The sequence below is a fragment of the Heteronotia binoei genome, chromosome 1 (genome assembly GCF_032191835.1).
Source record: "Heteronotia binoei isolate CCM8104 ecotype False Entrance Well chromosome 1, APGP_CSIRO_Hbin_v1, whole genome shotgun sequence".
Lineage (NCBI taxonomy): Eukaryota > Metazoa > Chordata > Lepidosauria > Squamata > Gekkonidae > Heteronotia > Heteronotia binoei.
This window is the reverse complement of record NC_083223.1, coordinates 148,932,163-148,957,946: the sequence shown is the minus strand read 5'-3', so window position 1 is coordinate 148,957,946 and position 25,784 is coordinate 148,932,163. Positions and strand designations below refer to the sequence as shown.

General features: G+C 41.8%; 1 pseudogene; it reads right to left on the bottom strand.

Moving 5' to 3' along the window:
* Positions 1 to 25,299, bottom strand: part of LOC132573593 (cytochrome c oxidase subunit 1-like) — a 129,051-nt pseudogene extending 103,752 nt beyond the window's left edge.
* Between the last annotated feature and the right edge of the window lie 485 nt (positions 25,300 to 25,784).

Genomic DNA, 25,784 nt, shown 5'->3' with positions numbered 1-25,784 from the left:
GAGCATGATAGCAGGGCCGGAGGGGGGGGGGAGAGGAGGGGTGCTTGCCCCGGGCGCCAGTGGAGGGGGGGTGCCAAATTGGGTGTGCAGTCCGTTGTATTCTATGGAACCATAAGACAGAATGGCCCATAACAGGGGGGCACCATTTTTTAATTTTGCCCCCCCTCAAAAAACATGTAGATCCGGTCCTGCATGATAGGTGCATTCAGACAAGCTGTATTATTGTTTGACACTGTAGTCTCCTGACAAGCCAGGAATGGATGTCTGACAGAGAGATAAAGGCCAAGATAAGGGCTGGGTCTAGTGTGGCTGCTTAGTCTCTGAAGGCATGAGCAATCAAAGGCTGTTTGGAGCACAGCAGTAGGAAAATAGACATGAAATAAAGAGTCCCTTGCCAAATTCAAAATACTTCGGAGGGAGGAACCAGAACACAATGTACTACCAAACAGCAGCTTGATAACTTCTATTGTTTGTTGCAAACAGACTTAAGCTGCAGAGGGGCTTATGTAAGTGTGCTTTTGTCTGAATGAAAATCATCTACCTATTGCCTATTTGCCTAATGAAGGCAATATGTGCCTTCATCTACCTATTGCCTAATGAAGGCAATATGTGCATCATGTGGTACATTGATAGTCTTATGATTAACTGAATTTTCACTTTTCACATTGCAGTTTTTAAAAAATCCCCAAACACTTTTTTGTTAACGCTGCACCAAAGAAAAAATTCTGATTACTATTTCGGATGTAAAAAGCAGCTGTACCATGTTAGGCATATCCTTGTAATTAGAGCCTATCTTTCTGGGTTGATTCTCACAACATGGCAAAGCACTTTGTATAGGAATGGAGAAACATTTGTGTTACAATTGGTCTATGAAGCTCTGTTTGGCTAGAGATTAAAGCAAGCATGTTAAAGAAATAATTAAAAGTCCTGTCTCATTCTTATTAATTAGTTATACAGCAGTGGCATCAGAATATTTAGCACTTACTTAGCACAATAACAGAAGCCAAAATTTTATTTATTTTTATTTATTCTTCATATTTATATCCCGCCCTCCCCACCGAAGCAGGCTCAGGGCGGCTAACAACAATCAAACACCAACAATAAAACAGTAAGCAAAACCGTTCAAAATGGGTATATACCCTTTTAAAAAGTTAGAAAAATAGTTATTTCCACTCTTTTACTCTAACATACACATACACACACACACCCCGGTTACCATCAATCATCCCTTTGTTGAGTGCATTCTCCTACTCCCTTCATGTTCTTATGCTCTAGTTATTATCAACCCCCGTCTGCCCATTTCCCCCCTCGCTTGGCAGCAGTATTTCCATATGTTTTTAACTGAATTTTATAATGTTAGTTGTATTTTTAATTATCTCAGTGTTTTTATGTTTGCTGCCTTGTGAACCCTGATTGGATGGAAAAGTAGCCTTAAAATGTATTAAATAAATAAACAAGGTGAGGAAAATGGCATTGATATGGACAGAACTTTCTAGAATGCACATGTTCCCATTCAGGTAGTTTGCTAACACATTTAGACTGTGTTGTCTCTGGAAAGATCATGCCAAACTTTAGAAAGAATGTTGTAAAGACGTGGGAAGCATGGAACATGGATTACTCCCCCCCAAGCCCCCCCCCCACTGAAGTTGAGATGCCAAAATAAATAAAAATCACCATACAGATGTAGTCAAAGTTTCAAACGGTAATAACAGACCAGCATTTTGGGGCAGTTGGGAGGCGTCTTGAATTGGGCCAGCTTAAAAAGCCATCCTGAAGCCTCCACATGCTCCCCTGCAAACCATCCCCATCCCATCCATGGAGCAACATGAGCATGTTCAGATGACTGTTGCACACCATTCCCGTCACTCAGCTTCCCTATACATTTTTCAGTAGTCATGCACATGCTCTCATGCACACTGAACAGTTTTTATTTTTTTAAAAAAGCTGGATGCAACTTGGGGCAGCTTGATGATTTCACACCACCAAGGTGCCTCACTTGCACCCTTCCGCTTCCAGACACAAAGGAGGCAACTGGTGTGCGGCTCAAAAATTTGCTACCACTTTAGAAGTGGTAGCTTTTTGAGTTGCAGTGTGGAGGCCAGAGGATGGGGTGAGTAAGGGAGGAGGACAGGCAACAGATATTTGTGTGTGAAAGGATTTTTTAGGTCGATTTCAGAGGCATCTCTGAGTTGGCCCAAAGTGCTGGTCTGTTAGTAGTCAAAGAGTCTTTTCTGGAAATTCATGAATACCAGGGGTGGAATTCTAGCAGGAGCTCCTTTGCATATTAGACCACACATCCTTGATGTAGCCAATCCTCCAAGAGCTTACAAAGCTCTTTTTTGCAAGCTCTTGGAGGACTGGTTACATCAGGGGTGTGTGGCCTAATATGCAGAGGAACTCCTGCTAAAATTCAACCCCTGATGAATACATGAACCAATGAAATACAGGGGGAGGGTTATTGTAAAGAAGAAACACTATCAAAAATTGAAAAAGGACAGGGCAATGGCCAGGATTAAAGCAACCAGAAGTAATTGTTCAAAATCTATTGCTACAGCATTATGGGAGACCCCAAAGACCAATTAGCTATCCCATGATACACTAAGGGAGCAATCCTAAGTAGGTTTATTCATTCCAGTTTTATTCAATAGGGCTTACTTCTACAACAGTGTTCTTGCACAAGTTCCTTCAAAAGTAAAGCACAGCCTAAGGCCCTTTCTGCCCCTCCATATCCCCCGTTTTCACTGTGTTTCACCATTGGGGTTCCCCCCACCCCTTCTGAATTCCAATCACATTTTGTTTTTCTTTCTGCATTGATTTTTCCCACACACACACACACACACACACCTTCAGCTTTGAGCCCACTTTCAGTCTGCTTTCCCCCTGGGTCTTCTCAGGGCACTTTTACACTCACTGAATAATGCACTTTCAATCCACTTTCAATGTATTTTGAAACAGCTTGCAAATAATTGCTAAAGTGCATTGAAAATGCATTATTTATTGTGTGTGAAAGCACCATCAGATTCCTTTTGTGACAATTTATCCCCTTAGCTTCAGTCCAAGCTAAAGTAATTTTAAAGCATACACATTTCCTCATACTTTTCCTCCCCCCTCCCTTTGGAGACCAGTTGGTCTCTTCTTATTGGTCAGTTTTGCACTGGGCATGTCTTTTGAAATAGGAGATTGCAAAGTATTTGCCTTTGTCAAGTTTGTCTGCTGTGAAAACGTTGTGAAAGCAACGTCACCCCAGAGTTGGAAATGACTGGTGCTTGCACAGGGGACTACCTTTACCTTTTTAAATTGTTCTTCAGGAATGGCCAGTTAGCTTAGTTAGTTAAGAAGGAGTGCTATTAGCTGCAAGGTTGTTGGTTTGATTCCCCAAGTAGGCAGTTTGTTTTCGGAAAAAAATATATGGTTTTCTTTTAAATTGACTCTCACCACAAACATTTCAAACATTTGATAATGCTCTGGAATCTGCTTTGCAGAAGCCGCCTATTTTTTTTTAAAAGGTATGGTTCATCACAACATCTGATTTTCCTCCTTTGCCTTTTATCTCATTTCCAAATAATGTTGGGAGGGGGGAGCTCAGGCTGCAAAGCACTGACATCTCCACCTCCCCCCTTGTAAACTACCTCCACCAAACTGCTGCACAGCAGCCTCCCCACTGCCTCTCTGGCCTCCTCTTGCTAAACTTTTAAAGCATTCTCTACTAGTGATTTTTCTCTCTCCAACTATCCTGGATTAGTGTTAAACTCCTTAACTGCATATAAAGGCAGGAGGAACTACTGATGGCAACCCCACAGTAAATTCAGCTTGAAGAATCTCCTATTTCAAAAGACATGCCCAATGTGAAACTGACCAATAAGGAGAGACCAACCCCACAACACTATCTGGGTTTCTCATTGGTATGTAGAATATATGCCTTGGTTCCCAATAGAAAATCAGAGAAAGAAAAAAAGGTGCAAAGTACTGGCACAACATTAGAAATAAGCCCCAGCTGATGCTACTTCAGAAGTAAGCTGTGCATGCAGAAAGGATATAAGGCAGGATATGATTTTTTTTTTTTGGAGTTTAAACTTTTTATTAATTAAAAACAAAAATACATTCCAACAAACATCAACTATAATACTAATAACCATAGAATCTACCTTACAAGCCATCCTGTTATGAATACAATATGCAGAGTGTATTTCTAATATAAAGCAAAAGTTAAATACTTATCCGGTAATTTACACAATGTTTTTTGTTCAGATTGTACATAAGCAAAAAAGTGAAACCATTTCTCTACAAACATGTTTTTATCTAGACCTTTATCTGATGCTTCAGAATTTTTTATGGTAGTAGCCAGCTTATCCATTACTACTAGGTCCCAAATTTTTAGAAACCAATTACGTTTAGAAGGCAAGATAGGGGCTTTCCAATGGTGAGCTATTAATAATTTTGCGGCTAAAATAAGCATTGAAGCCAATTCATGTTTATGCTTAGGCATTTCCCCATTTTTCCAAAGGTTAAGCAAAATGGAGTCGGGGGTGAAGGGCACTTTGTGATCAATTATACATTGAACAGTGGGCAAAATTTTCCTCCAGAATTCCATCACAACAGGGCATTCCCACCAGCAATGAATAAATGAGCCCTGGAAGCCACACCCTCTCCAGCATTTGGCATCTTTTGATCTTTTGGCGTAGAAAATCTGTAGCGGTGTCAGGTACCATCTGGAGAAAATTTTAAAGTTTTGTAGCCTCAAATTCAATATGGGGGTATGAAATAAATAAGATGACCAGAGTTTAGACCAACATTCTAAACTGATAGTAGTCCCACAATCCTTGTTCCAAGCCTTCATAATTGAGCTGTCTAAAGGCATGTTTAAATTACTTAGTTCTTTATAGATAACAGCAGTCTTTCCTTTCATTTTGGGTATCGGGTCCATTATGGCTTCTTCAAATGCTTTCAAAGGTCTTTTTAATTGAGACAAAATATTTGGGTTGTGCAATAAATGATGTAACTGATTGTATTGCAACCAGTCGGCCCAAAAGAGATATTTTCTTTCCAGGTTCTTTAATGGTCTCATTGAATTATTTATAATTAGGTGTTTAAATCTGAGTATACCTGCCACTCTCCAGTTCTTAAAACTTGAATTGTCTTTTGCTGCAGGGAACCAGTCCTGCCCCAAGAAAACTGTTGCTGGAGAGGGATGGGGTGCTAATAAATTTCTATATCTGACCCAAATATTCAGGGTTAATTTCAGAAAAGGATTCAATTGAAGACTAGAATTATGTGGATTAGGCTTGTTCCAAATTATTTCATACAATAAATTTGGTTCAATAAAGGATTGCTCTATACGTACCCAATCCTTATCAATTTGAGGAACAGCATATAGCAAAACATATTTTAGTTGAGCCGCCAAATAATATTTCTCTAAATCTTTCTCTAGCCCACCTTGTGACAAAGGTTTCACTAAGGTCGAGTAGGCTATCCTGTTTTTTCTTTGCCCATATAAAATCCAAAAATAATGATTTCCATTTTTGAAAAATCTCTGGTTTAATGACAATGGGGAGGTTCTGAAATAAGAATAAAAATTTTGGTAGGACAAAAACCTTAATTTGTTCTATTTTTTCTAATAAACTCAATGAAAGTTTCTCACAATCTTTAAAAGTTGTTGTTATAGATTTTAACAGAGGATCGAAATTATCTCTAAAAAGATTTTGCAGGTCCAGAGGAATTAAAATACCTAGGTGTCTAAAGTGAGATTTCACCCATTTAAAGTGAAATTCGCGTTTTAACTTAGATTCTAGGCCAGGACCTAGCCAAATAGGGTATATTTCTGATTTCTGAAAATTTATTGTGAAACCTGCAACTCTTCCAAAGTCTTTAATTAAGGCTATTAGTTTATTTAAAGAAAGCAGAGGATTTGTACAGTAAAAAATTGCGTCGTCAGCAAACAGACTTAATTTGTAGGAAGTTTTTTGAGAGCCAATAAGCACTCCTGTTATATCGGGGTCAGTCTTATTGCCATGGCTAGGGGTTCTAAAGACAAGGCGAACAAAATTGGGGATAGGGGGCATCCTTGTCTAGTTCCTCTGGAAAGTGTCCAGCTCTGGGAATTATGATTGTTGATGGACAAAAAAGCTTTGGGTTCTTCATAAATAGCCTGTATTGAGCGTAAAAAATTGGGGCCAAATCCCATTTTCTTTAGGACCTCTTTCAGAAAAGGAATTTCCACCTTGTCAAAGGCTTTTTCGGCGTCAAGAGAAAGCATGACTGCCTCTGTTTTAGTGTTCCTACAAAAATTTATAATATTCAGAGTTTTTCTTATGTTGTCTGTTATTGATCTTTCCGGGATAAACCCAGCTTGATCTTTATCAATATAGTTAGGAATGATTTTATTTAGTCTGGCAGCTAGAGTAGAGGAAAAAATTTTAAAGTCATGATTGAGTATAGAGATTGGTCTGTAAGAACTTACATTTAGTCTATCCTTATCTGGTTTAGGGAGAACTATCACTTTTGCTTCTTTCCATGAATCAGGCATAGAACCTCTGGCAAGCACCGAATTGCATGTATCTAGGAGAGGAACCAAAATATTAGGTAAAATTTTTTTATAGAATTCCGATGTCAAGCCATCATTTCCTGGGGCCTTATTATTTTTCATAGTCTTTATGATTTTTTGCAGTTCTGTACTCTCAATAGGCTTTTCCATAAGACAAGTGTTCTTCTGATATTTTGGTTTTAAAATTAATTTTATTAAGGAAGTCATCAATGTTACTCATCTGTGGATTATTAGAGTTGTATAGCTCTTTATAGTATTCTAGGAATTGTGCCGTTATTTCTTTTGTTTTCAAATGCATCTCACCTTTTGAGGATTTTACAGCATGGATCAACGAAGAATTCTGTTTTTTGACTATCCTATTTTTTAGTAGTTTTAGATATTTGGGAGATTTGGTAATATACCTCTGCTTTAAATACATTAATTGTTTTTGGATTTGGGAAGTTTCCAATACAGCTAATTTTTTGCGTTCAAATTCTAGCTTTTTAAAGGTTTTTTTCCCACCAAATCGCATATGCCTCAGCTCTAAGGTTTTAATCTTGTTTTGTAGTTCACTTATAGTTTTTTGTTTTTCCCTTTTATAGTGAGTCGCCAGAGAGAGGAGGTTACCCCTCATGACTGCTTTAAATGCATCCCACACAAGTTCCTGTTTTACCCCACATGATGTATTAAAACGAAAATATTCTTCTATCTGCTTAATAACCAATTCACAAAAACTTTGGTCGTTTAATAATAAAGAATTTAAGGTCCATGAGTGGCTAGTGTCTTCTCTGTTATGTAAGTCAATGGACGCTGAAATAGTTGCGTGATCTGACAAAGTTTGGGAGCCAATTTCAGCCTCAGTTGTATGCCTCAGCAAACCAACAGACATGAGTATGTAGTCAATACAAGAATAGATGTTGTGGACTGGAGAGAAAAAAGAATATTGTTTTACACCTGGATTCAGTGTTCTCCACACATCATTCAAGTCATATTTTAAGAACAAAGATTGCAGTTTAGGTTTGCTTTGTACCCTTGTCGCCTCAAATCTGTTTTTGTAGGTTTTATCTAGCTTAGGATCATCTATTTGATTAAAGTCACCTCCAATCACTACTTCTCCCTTCTTGAACTCATTTAATTTTGAAAAAACAGTTTCCAGAAATTCCATTTGGTTATTATTTGGGGCATAAACTGACGCTATAGTTAAAGGTGAGCCATCAAGAATACCATTAAGGAACAGAAATCTACCATGGGGGTCAACTAAAGTTTTTCATAATGGAAGGGGATATTTTTAGATATCAGTATGGCAACTCCTCTCGCCTTGGATGAGCCTGGTGCTTGAAAGCTTTGCGAGAACCATTTAGATTTTAGGATGGGATCACTCACTTTCTTACAATGAGTTTCTTGTAGACACAAAATGTTAGCTTTCTTTTTATACATAAGATTTGAAATTCTTTTAACCTTGATACAATTTCCTAGACCTCTGCAGTTCCAAGATACTATTTTTATGTGGTTAGAGATTTTTGTACTCAATATTATTTCAACTTTCTTAAATATAGTTCAACTTGACAGCTTGTCCGAGTAGATTCATATACAACCAGAATAAACAAAATTTTAAACCTTTACTATGTCCTCTAGTAAAAAGAAAAAGAAAAAACTATTTAACAATTTACAAAATCCTCAAATAATGGGATTCAGTTCCACCCCTCTACCTATGGAGAGGGTTAAGAGAGCCTTTAAACATAAAGCTCACACGAAGGAACTGAGAATATAATTGCACCAAACCTTAGGCCAAGTACAATTACACTTGAATACGAGGAGGGCACTATAAATCTGTTGGAATTCAAAATAAGTGCTCTCTCCCCTCCCTTTACTGTTTTACAAAATTCTATGGATTACTCTTTGGCTTGTCAGAGTTCAGTAGGTTCAGTAAGATTTACTTAATATAATTAATTAATAAAATTATTACAGCAACCTATTTGTTATCCCCTCCATCTATTAAAAAAATATTTGCTCCAATTATAAACACAGTAGAAACAGGAATAACCCTGTCATTAAATAATAATAATTCACTTCTAGAATACATGCATTACTAGTAGAGTAGGATATCACTATTTCCTGGAGGTTTTAAACCGAACTATGTGTTTTAAACAATGAGAATATTATAATTAACAACCTGTGCTATCTTCAAAAATCAAGCCTCCAGTACTTAACTTGCTGAAACAGAGAACTCAGTGCCCAAGAAGAGCTACTGCACAGATCTGATTTAAGTGAACCAGCAAACCTGAGACTTAAAAAAGAGATAAGTAAAATTAAAGCAATGTAATAGCAGTACTTCGAAGGCTTAACGACTGTAGTCAGTGGTAGGTAACGTCCTGCAATTACCCTTTACACAGTAATGGCGATGCCCGAAGAGCCGCTTCTGCACAGAGCGGTTTAAAGTGAATCAGCATACTTAAGACATAGAAATAACATATATAAAGTTAAAGAAATATAATGACAGAACTTATCGGTCTTGGCAGCTTTGGTCAGTAGCAGGTATTGTCTTTCGGCTCCTCATACCTCGACATCCTAAAAAAAACAACAACAACTGGCAATTGCCGGCACCAAAGCGAATTGATGGGGACCGCACCAGTTCTTGAAAACAGCATACCGTCAGGTTATGTCTTTATCTACTGCAAGCAGTTGTTCCTCCTCTTCTTGGTTGAGTGCGATGTTCATAGCTGCTAGTAAAGCCTTCCCCGTAATGCCATCAGACGCTTGGAAAAGCGCGCCATTTTTGAAGAACATGATGTCAGAGGCTGGACTCCAGCGGAACTTAATCTTTTTTTCAAACAGCTTCGTAGACACCATTCTCAATTATCTTCTTTTTTTTATAGCTTCTGGAGAAAGGTCCATGAGGAAAAGGATTTTTTTCCCCTTAAATTTGAAGTCAGCTTTACGTGCCTCTTGGAGTATAACGTCTCGAGCCTCCAGGGAACTAAATTGCACGAGGATGTCCCTCGGTCTGTTTCTCCCCAATGCTTTTGAGCCCAGTCTATATGATTTAGATATGTTATTAGGCGAAATGCCATCATTTTTCATGCATTTGTTAAGCCATTCCACCACCAGTTTGGTTAGGGAAGTATTATCTTCCGCGCCCTCCTCCACCCCCCTAATTTTGAGGTTCCTTTCTCTCCAGCGATTTTCCAGCATCATGATTTTTTCTGACGCCCTCATTTCAAACTGTTGCAGTGATTTTATTTCATCTTGTGCAGCATAGAGCATTTCAGTGGCATTTTCTGCCACTTTAGAAGTTTCCTTTAATTCAGCTGCTAGTGAGTCTAGTTTTAAATTAACTGGCTGGAGCAAGCTTGTCATTGAGCTTGTAAAGAAATTACATATCTCCTCTTTGAAAACAAACAGATCTTTCTTTGTTATTGGGCCTCCATTCTTGTCAGAGTCATTTTCTGTTTGGGAAGAGTTAGTAACGGGGGCCATTTTAGCTGGTGTTAAGGGCCCTGTCTCTCCCACAATGGTTTTAGAAGATAAGGAAGGAAAAAAGTTTTCAACTGACTTAACTGGTTGTTTTGATGGTTTAGGCGTCTTCCGGGCACTTTTCTTCATTGTTTGTGCCTTTTGGTGATGTCCATAGCGATTTTTATTGAAGGAAAGGAGGCAAAGAGAGCAGAGCTAACTCAAAGCACGTCTGCCATCTAAGAGCGACGCCCCGCCCCCCAGGATATGATATTTGATTAGGACAACACTATGCAACAAATCTACTGCCTCAAACATATAAAGACTTTAAAACCAACTTTTTAGGGAGGGATTCTGTGCCAACAGTGGGTGGGATCACACTAGGAACTTGCCACAGTGGTCTCTTTAAAAAAGCTGCCCCAGACTGTGTGGTAATCAGACTATGCCTGACACAGGCACAGACTTCACACACACTTAATGGGGTGTTCAGACTGCTCTTGTGTATGCATAAAGTGTGCATGGTGTGCCCTGGCCTTTCAGACAGGCCAGAAATGTGCCATGGAAGTGTATCAGTGATCTACCACTGGGAAATACGAGCAGCTATTTAACATGGTGTTGAGCCATCAGAAGACAAGGTAGGGACATGTATGGCTCAGGGGCAGATGTGCAGGTGTGAAATGCACTTGTAAAATCCAGAGAGCATGTGGCTTTGGCCACTCAGTCCCTCTAACTCTTTTGTGCCAACTTTTGGTAAAATCATCTGTGGGAGTAGGGTTCCCCAGTCTTGTCTGGCTGCTGCCAGGGGGACTTCCTTTGCACGTACTTTGAATTTGTGGCATGATGATGACACCCAGAAGTGATGTAATCACACCAGGCACATCACATTGGGACACTCTTGTATTTTGGTAGAAAACTCTACGAAACCATAGAGTTTCTTGACCAAAATGCTAGAGCATCCCCACACAACGTGCCCAGTGTGATTACATCACTTCTGGATGATGTCATTGTACCGGGCATGTTGGGCACCAACAGAGCTCTTTGGGGGTGAGGCTCCCCCACCAGCGCATGGGTTGGGAGCCCATAAATCACGGGAACCTCCCCCCACCAGTGAGAGGCTGGAAACCCTATGTGGGAGGCATGTTTTAAGGCATGCATTCATGGATATAAACTAAAATGTCTGCAGAGCAACTGGATGTCTTGAAAGATGGAATTCAGCAAGACAGTATATATTTTCAAAGCATTTTTAACACAGGAGGATTTCTGTAAACTCTAGAACAGTTTCTGCTTTTATATAATTCTAGCTGTGGAATCCCCCTATGGACAAAATTGTTGTCATAGAGCTTTCCACTGTTATCTTCCATCTGATTCCCTGTCCTTCCCCACCCAGTGCATGCAAATACATTCACATACATGTCCCCAGATGAGACCTGGCACTCCTTTAAAGACAGGAAACAATGTGTGTTTTGTTATATAGCTACACTAATCTGAAGCATGCCTAAATTGTTATTTCATGTGATTTCTTCTCCATTTGCTATACTGATAGTGATCTATAGTGATAGTGGGATGATTCAGTCCCATATGATGTTCTCAGAATCAAGTGAGGGAAACTAAACATATTTTGTTTTGTTTTTCTTTTTTCAAACAAACAGCTCAGCAAAAGACAGCCTACATCTTTCCTCTTTAGGGATAAGATCAGAAAATATTCAACGGAAGATATCTGTTTTGATGGAGGCAATGATCATTTTGATTTAGAGAAGGTAGAGTGGGGATAATGAGCTTTTTAGCTTGCATCAAAATGTTTTCTAGGCCAGGAGTTCCATAGGAGCTGCCTGAGATTCATAGTCATATACAGGGCCAGCTCCCCCGCTAGGCAAACTAGGTAGTTGCCTAGGGTGCTGGCAGGACAGGACAGCAAATTCGGCCTCCCCCCCAAGGCAAACGCCTGGATTCCCCCCCCGCACCTCCTCCTCCCTCCCACCCCATGTCAGTTTCAATGCAGGAACCGGCTCTAGTGCCACCTTCCAGCTATCTAAAGTCCACCCCCACCCCGCCAATCGCTCCATCGACAGGTAAAACCGTGCCGTGCTCACAGTTTGTCAGGACCAGCGTCCTGAAAGGGTGGCCTCACTGTTGCTGACTCCTTCCCTCCCCACTTACTGAATGGGAGAGGAGTCAGCAGCAGTGAGGCCACCCTTTCAGGATGCTGGTCCTGACAAACTGTCAGCGCGACCCTGTGATGCGGTTTTACCCACCAATTGGCGGGGGAGGGGCTTTAGGTAGCCGGAACATGGCTAGAGGCAGTTCCAGCATTGAAACTGACATGGGGTGGAGAAGGGGGGAGGCATGGGGGTGCTGTGGGGGGCGCCAGACACCCTGCCTAGGGTGTCATGGGGCATCAGGCCACCCCTGGTCATATACCACACACAGTTACAGTTCTAGCATTATGAACTGAAGGATACAGCTCCTCTTCCCTGCTATGGATGCAGAGACCCACAGAATGGCAAACTCTTTGGCTGAGTGAAAGCAGTCCACCACTTGTATAGTGGAGGTGACTGTGTGGGTGGGACTATCTAGTTTCAGTCCAAAGCAAGACAGTCTGTGTGGTTCACTTGACTCTTCTTCCTTGCCTAACTTTGGACTTCGTACTGTGGATTGTCTCAGTTTGAATTTTTTTGATCCACCTTCCTTATTTGAGCACCAGTCCCATTTGGATCAAAGATATAACTAGTAATAAGGCCTGATGTAAGGAGAAATACAGTGGGCACTAGAAATTTGCTATGGGTGAGTGTCATGGCCTTGGGGGGGGGGGGAAAGAAAGAGGAAGGCAAGGTATGTTGAGATGCAAATGTTGAGAAGGGAAATGGAGAAAATGAAGAAATGTAGGATAGGTTATCAGAGAAGGAAGGAGATTGGGAGGCAAAAGAGATGGAGGTAAATCACCCAGTCAGCTTCCACAGCAAGAAGCTGGGTCTGGCAGACCTTGCTCTGAACTGCTAACTGCCGTGTCATACTGACTGTCATGGGGGATGACCTCAGCAGGGTACAATGACTTTGAGTGTACCATTTTCTCCAGAGGAACTGATAACTGCCCATCTGGAGAGCAATTGTAATTCTGAGTGATCTCCAGGCTTCATGTGGACATTGGCAACAATGGCTACCCAGGCAGAAATGGCAGGTTTGGAAGGTGGAGTCTATGGCATTTTTTAAAAAACATATGAAGCTGCCTTATGCTGAATCAGACCCTCGGTCCATCAAAGTCAGTATTGTCTACTCACACTGGCAGCGGCTCTCCAGGGTCTCAAGCTGAGGTTTTTCATGCCTATTTGTCTGGACCCTTTTTAGTTGGAGATGTCAAGGATTGAACCTGGGACCTTCTGCTTGCCAAGAAGAAGAAGAAGAAGAAGATATTGGATTTATATCCCGCCCTCCACTCTGAAGAGTCTCAGAGCGGCTCACAATCTCCTTTACCTTCCTCCCCCACAACAAATACCCTGTGAGGTGGGTGGGGCTGGAGAGGGCTCTCACAGCAGCTGCCCTTTCAAGGACAACTTCTGCCAGAGCTATGGCTGATCCAAGGCCATTCCAGCAGGTGCAAGTGGAGGAGTAGGGAATCAAACCCGGTTCTCCCAGATAAGAGTCCGCACACTTAACCACTACGCCAAACTGGCTTTCCAAGCAGATGCTCTACCACTGAGCCACCGTCCCTCCCCAAACACCTGTCTGAGTTCCCACTCCTTCTCAAACCCCACCTTCTCCAGGCTTGTTAGCCAAAATGCCCTCAAAACGAGGTTGGGGAATTAGTTAGGTGGGCACCTGGCTCACTAGGAATCTTTTTACCAATATATACCAGGCTCAACCATCCAGAGGGTAATGCTCAATAAAAGGACTCTAATTTAATAAAACCAATTGTAATTTATTTAGAATAATATAGTTCTTTCACACAAGATAAAAATACAATACAATCACACATTCACACAGGCCTAAGAAACACAGATAGATTGATAGGGGAACATATAAGGGTAAACAGACAGGGTAATATTTACCATCGTAGTCTTCGAGGAAGGTTCCAATGGTGACATAAGAGGACAGGGGAAATGGACCCAAAACTGTGGTCAGAATTGGGGATGGATCTAGACAGCGGAACTGGGATACTGTTAGATGCACACATGAGTGGAGTTGGGTCAGAGGTTAGGCTCCCTTAGACCCCTTAGGGGATGGGAGGTGACGGGGAGGAGAGATGGGAGGCTCTGTGATGACCATGAAGGCTGGACATTAGCAGAGCCAATGGTGAGTCCTTTGGTGACATCCAATTGGGTGTCAGCTTTAACCAATGAACTTCACCTTAGTCCTGTGAACCTGGAAATTTCCAAGTTGCAATATGGCCTAAGGCGGCTCCAAGGTGTTAGACTGGGGTAAGAATGGGAATGGCTGGATACTTAAGGTTAAATGGGATTATCTGAAAAGGTGATAATAGAGAATCAAATACTGGCCTAGGTATCACCCAGGTAAGACAAAAGACTTGGTTGAGACAGGAGATGTTCTTCCTCTTTTCCCATCATCTTCTGAGCAGGAGCCTTTGTCTATGGTTTTGCCAGACAATCAGGAACATCAGTTGAGCTGTTAATCCATTCATGGGGCATATGGGTTGCTTGCGGGCCAAGGGTGACACAGGGTGTGTACGTGAGCTTCCCACTAAGAAGGAATGGAGTCCAGCCTGGCAGGGTATGCTTGGATAAGCTTATGCAAAAGCTGAAGCAGATGCTGGAGATGGAATCAGGAAAGCAAGATGGATTCTGGTGGTGTTAGCCCTTGGTTCATGGAAACAGGCTGGAAACGTGGTGGCCTGGCTTCTTCCACTGCAGCGGCCAAGACTGGGCACACAAGGAGCAGAATGCTGCTGCAAAGCTGAGGCTTATAGTATCCACATAAGCCTTAGAAACTGTAAGCAAAGTCCACTTCTTAGAGCAGATGTGTGAGAGTCAAAACTCCAGGCACCCTGGCAACCATACTGGTGATCACGATGTCCATATGTATGAAAAGTAGGGGGCTTTCCTTACATTTCCCCCCCTCAAATCTCCAGGAATTTCCCAACCCAGAATTGGAAACCATCTCTCAGTTCCAACAGTTATTGAGGACATCATGAGAGGCAGTTTTGTGAATTCAGAGACATGAAATGTCATTTTTGCAAACGTTTGGGGTATATTGAATGGGTGTGTATGGCTAAAGAGAAGCAAGTCAGTTCCTGAAAAACAACAGAAAGGAAGTCCCAGAATTTTTATACTACACATTCTATACAAATGTCATATGTCAACGTAAGTCAAGAAGGCTGCTGGCAAGATAGGGTCTGGAAAACAAGTGCTCTGCATGGAGTGTAATCAGCCCAATTAAGGATAAACCCTCACAACACTATGGCAAGCAAGGGCCAATACATTACACGTCATTGACTGAAATATCAGGTTCTTGGAACTGCTTCTTGCCCATGGGAGAAAACATAAGAGTTCTTTGGTGCCTGTTTCCTCTGTATGAAAGACAGAAGTTTTGGGGAAGCAATTTAGATTGAGAAATTTAAAGGGGAGGATAAACCTATGTATCCAGTCCAGTTGAGACCCTTTGCAGCAATTTTTAACTTTTAACAACTGTGGGAGATCCTAGCACTGATTTAAACGAAAAGTTCTCTTTACACAATCTAATGATGCAATTGTATGTTCACTGCTATAAAGTACCACTTGTTACATTATTCTTAACCCCTGAACATCTGGTTTTATTAATTAATGGAAACGTCCTTCTAACATTTGCACAATTATTTCACTTTGATTGATTTCTACAATTGATTTCTCAGACCCAGGGTTTAGTTTTAGTTATTTTTAATAAACCAGTTGCATTTCATTGACATCAGTTGCCTCCTCGCTATATGAAACTAAGTAATTCATTTTTGTTCCCATGTCCCGTTTTAAAGATGTCATTGTGTATAGTGGGTAGGAGGGGGAATACATTCAAAATAAAGGATGCTATTTTTATATAGTTGTCTATTCAGCTGTTCTGTTTAAACCTTCCCATTCCTATTTGGGGAATGACAATGTTTAGGATAGAGAAAATAACAAAAATTAGATAGAAATGCTGGCTTGTGTTTGACAGAATTATTTTTCTCCTCCTTTCAACAGTGTGGAGAAACTCATTAGAATTTTTCCCATGACACTTCACAAAAGATGGGTAGAGAAAACAAAGTGTGATGCTGGGGGCTTAGTGCATGCTTTTGTCCTTGAGAATCTCAGCCTTTCTGAATCTCACGGGCCAATGCATCCATAATCTGGGACAGCTGATTAGTTTATTGTGTCTTTGCCTACATATAATGGTTGTGGTTTGGCTATGCAATGTGAGGGTTAATAGTAGGCTGTTAAAAGCTTTGTGATTGGTGTTAATATTTACATTGTATACTATCATAATTGCCTCTGGCTGAGCTTAGGTTTCTCTCTCTCTCTTTCTCTCTGTGTGATATGGGAATTAATCTTTTTTTCCATAATGAAGTGCTTTCAAACAAGGAACTTTCCACATGAAAATTGAAATGATGCAGCCATGTGCAAAGACTGTACCATCTCATCCTATGCACAGTTGAATATGCATTTCATAGATATTCTCAAAACAACATAGTTACAAGAACAGCAAGGAAAATACACTTGTGCAGTTTATTCAGTTACTTTATTTATATCCTACTTTTCACTCCAATGGGGACCCAAAGCAGCTTATGTCATTCTCCTCTCCTCTGTTTTAGTCTCTCAACAACCCTGTGAGGTAAGGGAGGCTAAGAGTGTGTGACTGGCCCAAGGTCACCCAGCAAACTTCCATGGCACGAGTAGGGATTCAAACCTGGATTTTCCACATGCTAGTTCAACATTTTAACCACTACACCATGCTGGCAGTTGTAAGTCTAGAACAAATTAGTATTCATAACTGAATGTTTCCAGCTATACCAAACTTTGGATGACAATCATAGATATCCAATATTTTCATGCATATGGCCTGGCATATGTACTTCTTTAACTGCACATATCATAATGACATCTATGCCTTGCCCATTACGCTCTCTCTGCACATGTTTCTTCAAGGATTTTTTAAAATATTTAATTTTGATTATAACTCTTTCTTTTCAGGACTACAAACATAACATCTTGTGGGGAGGGTGAAGATAAAGAGGCACGTAAGGTATAGGGTGGGGATTGGATTTGTTTGCTTGTTTATATCTTGCTTTTGTCCCCAGTGAAGACCTCAAGTACCTTATGATGATGATGATATTGGATTTATATCCCGCCCTATACTCTGAATCTCAGAGTCTCAGAGCGGCTCACAATCTCCTATATCTTCCTCCCCCACAACAGACACCCTGTGAGGTGGGTGGGGCTGCGAGAACTCTCACAGCAGTTGCCCTTTTAAGGACAGCTCTGTGAGTGCTATGGCTGACCAAAGGCCATTCCAGCAACTGCAAGTGGAGGAGTGAGGAATCAAACCCGGTTCTCCCAGATAAGAATCTATGCACTTAACCGCTACACCAAACTGTTATCTGTTGGGGTCTTCACTGGTACCTTATCTGTGTTCCTGTTCCTGTTGTTGTTGTTGTTTTTCCTTAGAATAATAAACTGCTTGATACCTACTCTGACCAGAGTTCATCTGGCCCAGTGATATCTATTCAGGTGGGCAACAGCTTTCAGGGGGCTGAGGCCAGAAATAATTTTTTGAACAGAATGTAGCTTGTTGTGATTCCTTTCTCATTTGTTTTCCAAAGAAGAATAAGATAATATACATTGACCTCTGTAATGATACTCCATAATCTTTCTAGAGCTAGATGATACAACAGCTGCACATCAACAACTGCCAGTTTTCAACTGGGCAGCCATGTTGGTCTGAAGCAGCATAATAAAGTCTGAGTCCAGTGGCATCTTTAAGTCCAACAGAATATCCAGAATAAAAAGTTGTTGATCTTAAAGGTGTCATTGGACTCAAACTTTGTCTGTTTTCAATTACATCTGCATGCATATGGAGAATGTTTAAAGCCACCTGTTTTGAATCACATTGAAGCAGGATTCTGGCACCATACTAGTACACAGCTTTTCCAAAAGCTCACTCCAGACAAGTTTTGCAAATGAGACGTAGGAGGTGAAAGTCACCAAACCTGCACATTAATGCTACTGAGACAATGATGGAAGAAGTGTTTAATTCTATGAAACCAGTGCATCATCTAGTAAAACAATCATCTAGGTTTTTTAGTTGTGTGGGAAATTATCTTTCCTTATGACCTCAGGCCATTTTAAGACTCATATGTTTGAACTTGCAACCTTTTGTATGTATGCTGGAACTCACACAATTGTTTTATGTGTTTGTTCTAAGAACATGGTTCTACCATACACTCTGTTTCCAAATAACACAATGCATTTGGTATTAGGAGAGGAAATAATCCTCCAAACAAACTACCTGCTTTTCTCAGAAACTGAAGCCCAAATTAATTACAAAATGGATGCATTCTAAAAGAGAAGCAGAACAGAGTAGGCATCTTTATGTGAAGGAGCTGTGGAAAATGTAGAACCAAGCCTTAGTGGGAGATTTAAGGGCAGGAATTCAAGTCAGCCTGTGTTGTGGGATTTGAGAGCTATGGCCCCTGAGGTTGCTTGCTTGCTTGCTTGATTTTATTGATAGGTAAAAGGGGAAGCTAAAATGCTTATTCAGGAGCTTAGACTTTTATTTCACTACTTAGAAGAGTGCTGGACACCAGACAGGAGGCAGCTGTGAAGGGAGTCCTGACTAAGGTGGGGCACACACTCCTTTAAAAGGTCACTTTATATAAACTATCAGTGTGACCAGGAGAGGAATGAGTCAGAAGGGCCAGGAGGCAGGCATGAGAGAAGCAGGCCAGCTGCCTCTCTTTCCTCTCCCTGGCTGCCATCTGGAAAACTGGTTTCCTGGCGGGAACTACCTGAGGAGTCACTTCCTGCCCAAGGAAGAGCTGAAGCCTACATGCAAGGTGACGGCTCTTCTGTTAGCTTTAGCAACAGCTATGCAGGTCAGATTAAAGAGTTATCCTCTCTTCCTCTTTGCAGTTTGGCATGTCTCTTTTGGGCTGGCTGCTCTCCAGGGGGGAGGCAGTGCAGGCTCAAAGGCAGACAGAGGCCAAGAATCTGCTTTTGGATGCAGGCAGCGTATGTCAAAGCACTCAGTACAGAGACACACATTGTTTGCCATGTTCCTTACTCATGCTGGCACTTCTGGAGTGTGTGGATTTCTTTGACAGAAGGGCAGCTCATGCCAAAAGAACAGCACAGCAGCAGAACAAAGGGCAGGCAGTGGCTTTTACATGATCGCCTGTGCTGGAGAGCCTTGGAATCAGTCTGGACTCCTGTTGGCTTGTTTTCTTTGGCAAATATTTTTTTTCTCTAGGGCGTGGGATGTGCAGATGCAATTGAAGATGAAGATCCTGAACTTTTCATAGAAGTCAGTTTTGTAGAATAGGGAATTTTTGCAGGTGTGGCTTATCATGCCAGGTTGAGAACAGCCGCACCTTCTGAAATGCCTTCTTATAATGATGGAATTCTTCAACTTTTATGGGAGACCCACCAAGTGGGTTGCCTTCAGACTTCTAGCAGGACCATCTGCAAGGCTTTTGGAGATAGCTAACTAAGCAAGACTTTGTATGTTAGGTGTTGCTGTAGTATTCTGTATATCCATTAGTGAAAAGTGTTGACTGTTTAGCATTTCATGTGTATAGCAAACTATTACGCTTTCTACAGAAGCTGGGTGGCAAATTCAAGCCACTTCCTAACAAGAAAGACCCTATTTCTCTATTAGCCTCATAACTGTGAGTAATTAGAACAGAAGGCAATTAGCATACAACAGGCTGTTTCTCAAATCTGTTTGCATATTTCGCATTTCTAATCACTGCTCATTTCAACATTACACTCTATCAGGGATCTGGATTGAGGCTTGGATGCCAAAGGTGGTGTAACACTTTGTAACTGATCCAGATCAAAAAGACATCACAATGCAGACAGTTTCTCTGATGGTGAGTTTTATACTTGTACTCTGTGTCTCTCCCACCTTTCCCATTCATTAATTGAATTAGTAGCAGAAACATTTAGCAAGGACTTCAGTCATGGAAGATGGCCTGGCATTTTGATAATTTGGAAGGCAAACTAGAAGTTGTTAACAGGTGACAAGTAACATGAACCCTGCTGGCCCTTTTAAAATGGGGACATTCAGAGTCAAAGAAACAGCAGGATGGAAAAGGTATTTAACCATTTTCTTGCCTACTGTCACTCTGCTAAAAACTGATTTTGGTTTGTAGGGCTCCAAATGAGTACAAATAAACACACATTCGGAATGTGGTTGTCTGATTTCAGCATCTCAAAATCTGAAGCATGTGATGTGGTCAGGTAACTTCACATTACCACTGAGAATACTTCCATGTGCTATTATATTTCATGTGGGGTTGCTTTCAACCCCTGGGAGTTTGGGGGCACAAATAAAGGAAGCATCAGTTGATGTTGTGAAAGATCTACATCTGGATCTTAATTTTACCCAGAAGTGACATCACATTGATCTAGAAATTCCCCAAGACTTTATGAGACATCCTACCTAGAGCATTGTGACATCAGTCAATGTCCCAGTCCCCCATTTCCCCCCTGCTGTTTGAATGAATGAGTGTAGGGAATTCAGGAACATCAGCAGGAGGAATCCTGCCACAAGCAGGAGAATGACAATTCCAGCCACATGGCAGGTACCTGTGAATGTCTATAAGCAGAATTATTGCTCGGAAGACGTGGGTTATTCAAACTAAAAGATTTTTAAAAGTATATTAAATTGGCACACTATATGGGTGACTTCAATGTGCATGCCGACGACGCGGCCTCCAACCAGGCGATGGACCTAGTGTCATCCATGGCGACACTAGGACTCTCCCAGGTTGTTACAACGCCCACTCATCAGGCGGGACACATGTTAGACCTGGTCTTCGCGGCCGGAGTACAAGTGAACGATATTGCAATGGAAGCAGTGCCATGGTCGGATCACTTTGCCCTCAAGGCTCGTATGGATATATCACCCCAAACCCGTTTAGGCGGAGAGCATATTTTGGCTCGCCCGCGGAGCCTGATGGACCCGGAACGGTTCCTGATGGCCCTGCGGGACTTCTGGCCCACTGGTGATTCCCTGGAGGCTCTGGTTGAGTCCTGGAACGATAGACTCTCCAGGGCCATCGAGGAGATCGCGCCTAGGTGTCCTCTGCGCCCCCGCCTTAAACCGTCTCCCTGGTTTAACCAGGAACTGAGGCAATTGAAGCGGGATCTCAGACGACTAGAGAGGCAATGGCGGCGTACTCGAGACGAAGTGACCCGAACATCTTATAGAGAGAATTTGAAGACCTATGAGATGGCAATCAAATCCGCAAAGAAGACATACTTTGCGGCTAAGATTGCGTCCGCAACTTCGCGCCCGGCACAATTGTTTGACATAATTCGAGATCTGACTACCCTGCCCCAGGGCAGACCAAATTCTATTGAATTGGAGATAGGCTGTGAGGCTTTTGCAAACTATTTTGGGGACAAAATCGCATCACTCCGCCTCGACCTCCCCGTCAACTTTGAGGCAGTTAACGCAACCGAGGCCCCGAGCATGTCTTCGGATTATATTCTGGACAGTTTCAGCCCCCTCAGCCTGGAGGAAGTTGACAGGATTCTCTTATCTGCCCGCCCAACAACTTGTAAATTGGACCCATGCCCTTCCTGGCTTATTAAATCCTGCCAGGGGGATCTCAGATATCCTGTACGGGATATCATAAACAGATCCCTGACGGAAGGGCTTTTTCCAGCGCCACTTAAAGAGGCTGTGGTCCATCCCCTCCTAAAAAAACCATCCCTAGACCCGGCCCAATTGGCACACTATAGGCTGGTCTCAAATTTGCCCTTCTTGGGCAAACTTATTGAGAGGGCAGTGGCGAGGCAGCTACAGACTTTCCTGGAGGATGCTTCCATCCTTGACCCACTTCAGTCCGGCTTTCGCCCAGGTCATGGGACGGAGACGGTGTTGGTTGCCCTGGTAGATGACCTTCAACGGCATCTGGATCGGGGTGGCTCGGCAGTACTGATGCTGTTGGACCTATCGGCGGCGTTCGATACGGTCGACCATCGGTTGCTGACTTGCCGCCTCGCCGACGCGGGGATTCAGGGGCTGGCCTTGCAGTGGCTTTCCTCTTTCCTTGAAGGTCAGGGACAAAGGGTCATGATTGGGGGGGAACTATCCCAGAGGCGCACACTCAACTGTGGAGTGCCCCAGGGAGCGGTTCTCTCCCCGATGTTATTTAACATCTATATGCGACCCTTGCCCAGATCGCCCGAAGGTATGGGCTGGGATGTCAGTATGCTGATGACACACAGCTCTATCTACTTATGGACGGCCGACTGGTCTGCGCCCCAGAAAACCTAGATCGGGCATTACAGGCCGTGGCTGAGTGGCTCAGACTGAGTGGACTGACACTGAATCCTGCGAAGACAGAGGTCCTTTGTTTGGGCCGTCGAGGACCGGGAGGGGAAATCCCCCTGCCAGCTTTTGACGGTGTACCGCTGATACCGGCGGACAGGGTCAAGAGCCTGGGGGTACTACTAGAGCCATCCCTAAAGATGGAGGCTCAGATAGCAACCACTGCCAAGTCCGCATTTTTTCATCTTAGACGGGCAAGGCAGTTGGCCCCCTTCCTGGACCGCGACGACCTAGCAACAGTGATCCACGCTACGGTCACCTCGAGGTTGGATTACTGCAATGCCCTCTACATGGGGCTGCCCCTGTGTCGGACCCGGAAATTGCAGCTGGTGCAGAATGCCGCGGCCTGGCTGTTACTGGGCCTCCCAAGGTGGGGGCACATCCGGCCGGGTCTTCGGGCTCTGCACTGGCTCCCAATAACATACCAAGTCCGGTACAAGGTGCTGGTCATCACCTTTAAAGCCCTATATGGCCTGGGACCTGCCTACCTGAGGGACCGTCTCTCCCCATACGTTCCTCAGAGAGTACTGAGGTCTGGGACTCAAAATCTTCTCACCATCCCCGGGCCTAAGGAAGTTCGTCTCAAGACAACCAGAGACAGGGCCTTCTCCACAATGGCCCCAACATGGTGGAACCAGCTGCCGGAAGAGGTGAGGGTCCTGCGGGATCTTACTCAGTTCCGCAGGGCCTGTAAGACAACCCTCTTCCGATTAGCCTATGCCTGACTGGATAAATGTAGCTTACTAGATTTTTGTGATTTATACAGTATAGTTTTAATGTTGAAATTTTAAGGTTTTTAGGTCTTCAAATGCTTATTTTTTAATTGTAATAACTTTGCTCCTGTTTTATTGTTTTATCGTTTGCTGTGAGCCGCCCTGAGCCACTCTGTGGGAAGGGCGGGGTATAAGTTACGGAATAAATAAATAAATTATATGCTAAAAGTAAAGTGCATTTTAATAGATCATATGTGCAGAGTCATGGTATTCCAGTAGATGTACATTGTTTGCCTAATTCCATGACCTATCCCATTCAGCAAAATACGTACCCAATGGGTATCCATAGGCAACAGGCTTTGGGTTTGGACCCTGGTCTTGCTGTTGTTCCTGATCTTTACCACTAACATTCCATCAGAGTTTCAGATGCATTTTTTAAAAAATAAAAATAAAAATCTGTGTGTGCATATGCCTGTTTATTTAAAATATTCATTAACGAACATCTATTTTCAATTTATTTTCAGAATTTGCATTCACGTTTTGTTGTAAGGCAGTTATCATTTGGTATAACTTTTAAGGAAATACAGCTGAAGTTGCTCCTAATGTGGAAAGAATAGAGGAAGATGTCTGGAAGTCAGTAAACTGGGCACAACAGGACCAAAAAGAAACAATCTCACTCCCGAATCTCTATTATTGAATTTAAGAACGGAAGTCAAACACCGCAATGTTATCCAAAAATGTATAATGCTGCTTATATATGCAGCTAGATCTGTAAAACCTGTTAATTGGAAAAAAGAAAAAACACCATCTATTAATTTTTGGTACAAAACTATTTGGAATATATATGTTATGGCTAAATTGAATGAGCAAATGAAACCAATATCTAATATAGAAAATCAATCTGACTTTATAGTGACTTAGCTACCAATACTAGAATATTTACACATACATTCTGAGATACCTGATATTATAAATGTATTGCATCTTTATTAAACTAAGAGAAACATGCACTTTTATAATTTGCAATCTCTTAAGTGTCCAATTTATTTTATATTGTATATATAGTTGTAAAATTATAATTTTGAATTAAAAGTTAATAAAAATATGTTTACAAAAAAAAGAAACAATCAATGAAGAAAAAAAAATCAATAATATTTATTTACAAGCTTGCTTTTCTTTTTATTAATTGGAACCCAAAGCAGGTAACAACTAATAACAATATACAATATATATCAAATACATTAAAGCCACATTAAAATAAAATAGCAGTCCAGGAAACAGCCAAGTGCTGAGGGTAACTGATAAGTGCCAAGGTCTTTTCCCTTTCTTCCACATTGATGGCTTGAATTTTCACAGAATGCTGACAATGCTACCCTGACCCCAAAGACTTTTCCAATAACATGGGGGAATCGGGCCATATTTCTAGTGGATGTTCATGTTTCCACATTCTCTTACATGACTTGCTTTCTCTAAAGTAGCACCAACATTCCTCTAGGCTAGAACAAGTTTTTTATTTTTTAAAAGAAGAAAAATGTTCCATATTTTATCATGACCCCATAAAGGGGTCAAGCTTAATTTTCACAGATTATGTGTTTCCATTATCAAGTTTTCAAAGTTACTCACTTTTTCAATGTTTATTGCCACATTTCTTTCCAAGGACATTTTTATTGTGGATACCTTTGTTTTAACCTTGGGAACTTTGTAACTAAGTTTACTTTGGCGTCTGCTCAGGAAACATTAACCTTTTTTACAAATCAGTTTGCTCATGTGTGAGACTTGGCAAAATTAATGTGCATGATATTCTCACAGCCCAATATTATGTATATTTATTTGGAATCAAGTCCTATAGAGTTCACTGGAATTTCATCCTAAGTAAAGTAAATGCATGACTGTGCCCTCAAAGTAGCACAAGTATGTTGCCTGAAGGAACTGATCTTCAGAGTACAAGCAAATATCCTGAGAATTTGAGCCAGAATTTCCAAGATGAAGAGTGATAATACTAAAGAACAATGAAAACCACTTCAAAAATGACAGTTTCCCTACATAGGTACAGTGAGGAAAGCTTGTATACACTTCGGTACTTACCTGAACATTCATTACGAATCATCTTCAATTGTTACACTTCCTCATATTTGTACGTCCTGTAAAGTAGAACAACAAACATATACTGTTTGATGATTTGGTACACAGTTCCACCACACCCCTTAAAATTTTAGTGGGAATGCTGCCATGTGTGATGATGAGACCCTCATTTTAAAAAATACTAATAGCCTTGATGAGGTGAGAGGGCTTGCGTGGTTCAGTGAGACTGTGGGCTATGCCATGCAGGGCCACCCAAGATAGAAAGGCCGCAGCTGAGAAACCAGACAAAATGCAATCCACTGGAGAAGGAAATGGCAACCCACTTCAGTATCATTGCCAAGAAAACCCCATGGACAGTAATGAAAGGCTAAAAGACATGGCGCTGGAAGATGAGCCCCTCAGGTTAGAAGGTGCCCAAGATACTACTGGGGAAGAGCGGAGGGCAAGTCCAAGTAATCACAGAAAGAGTGAAGTGGCTGGGCCAAAGTTGAAAGGACACT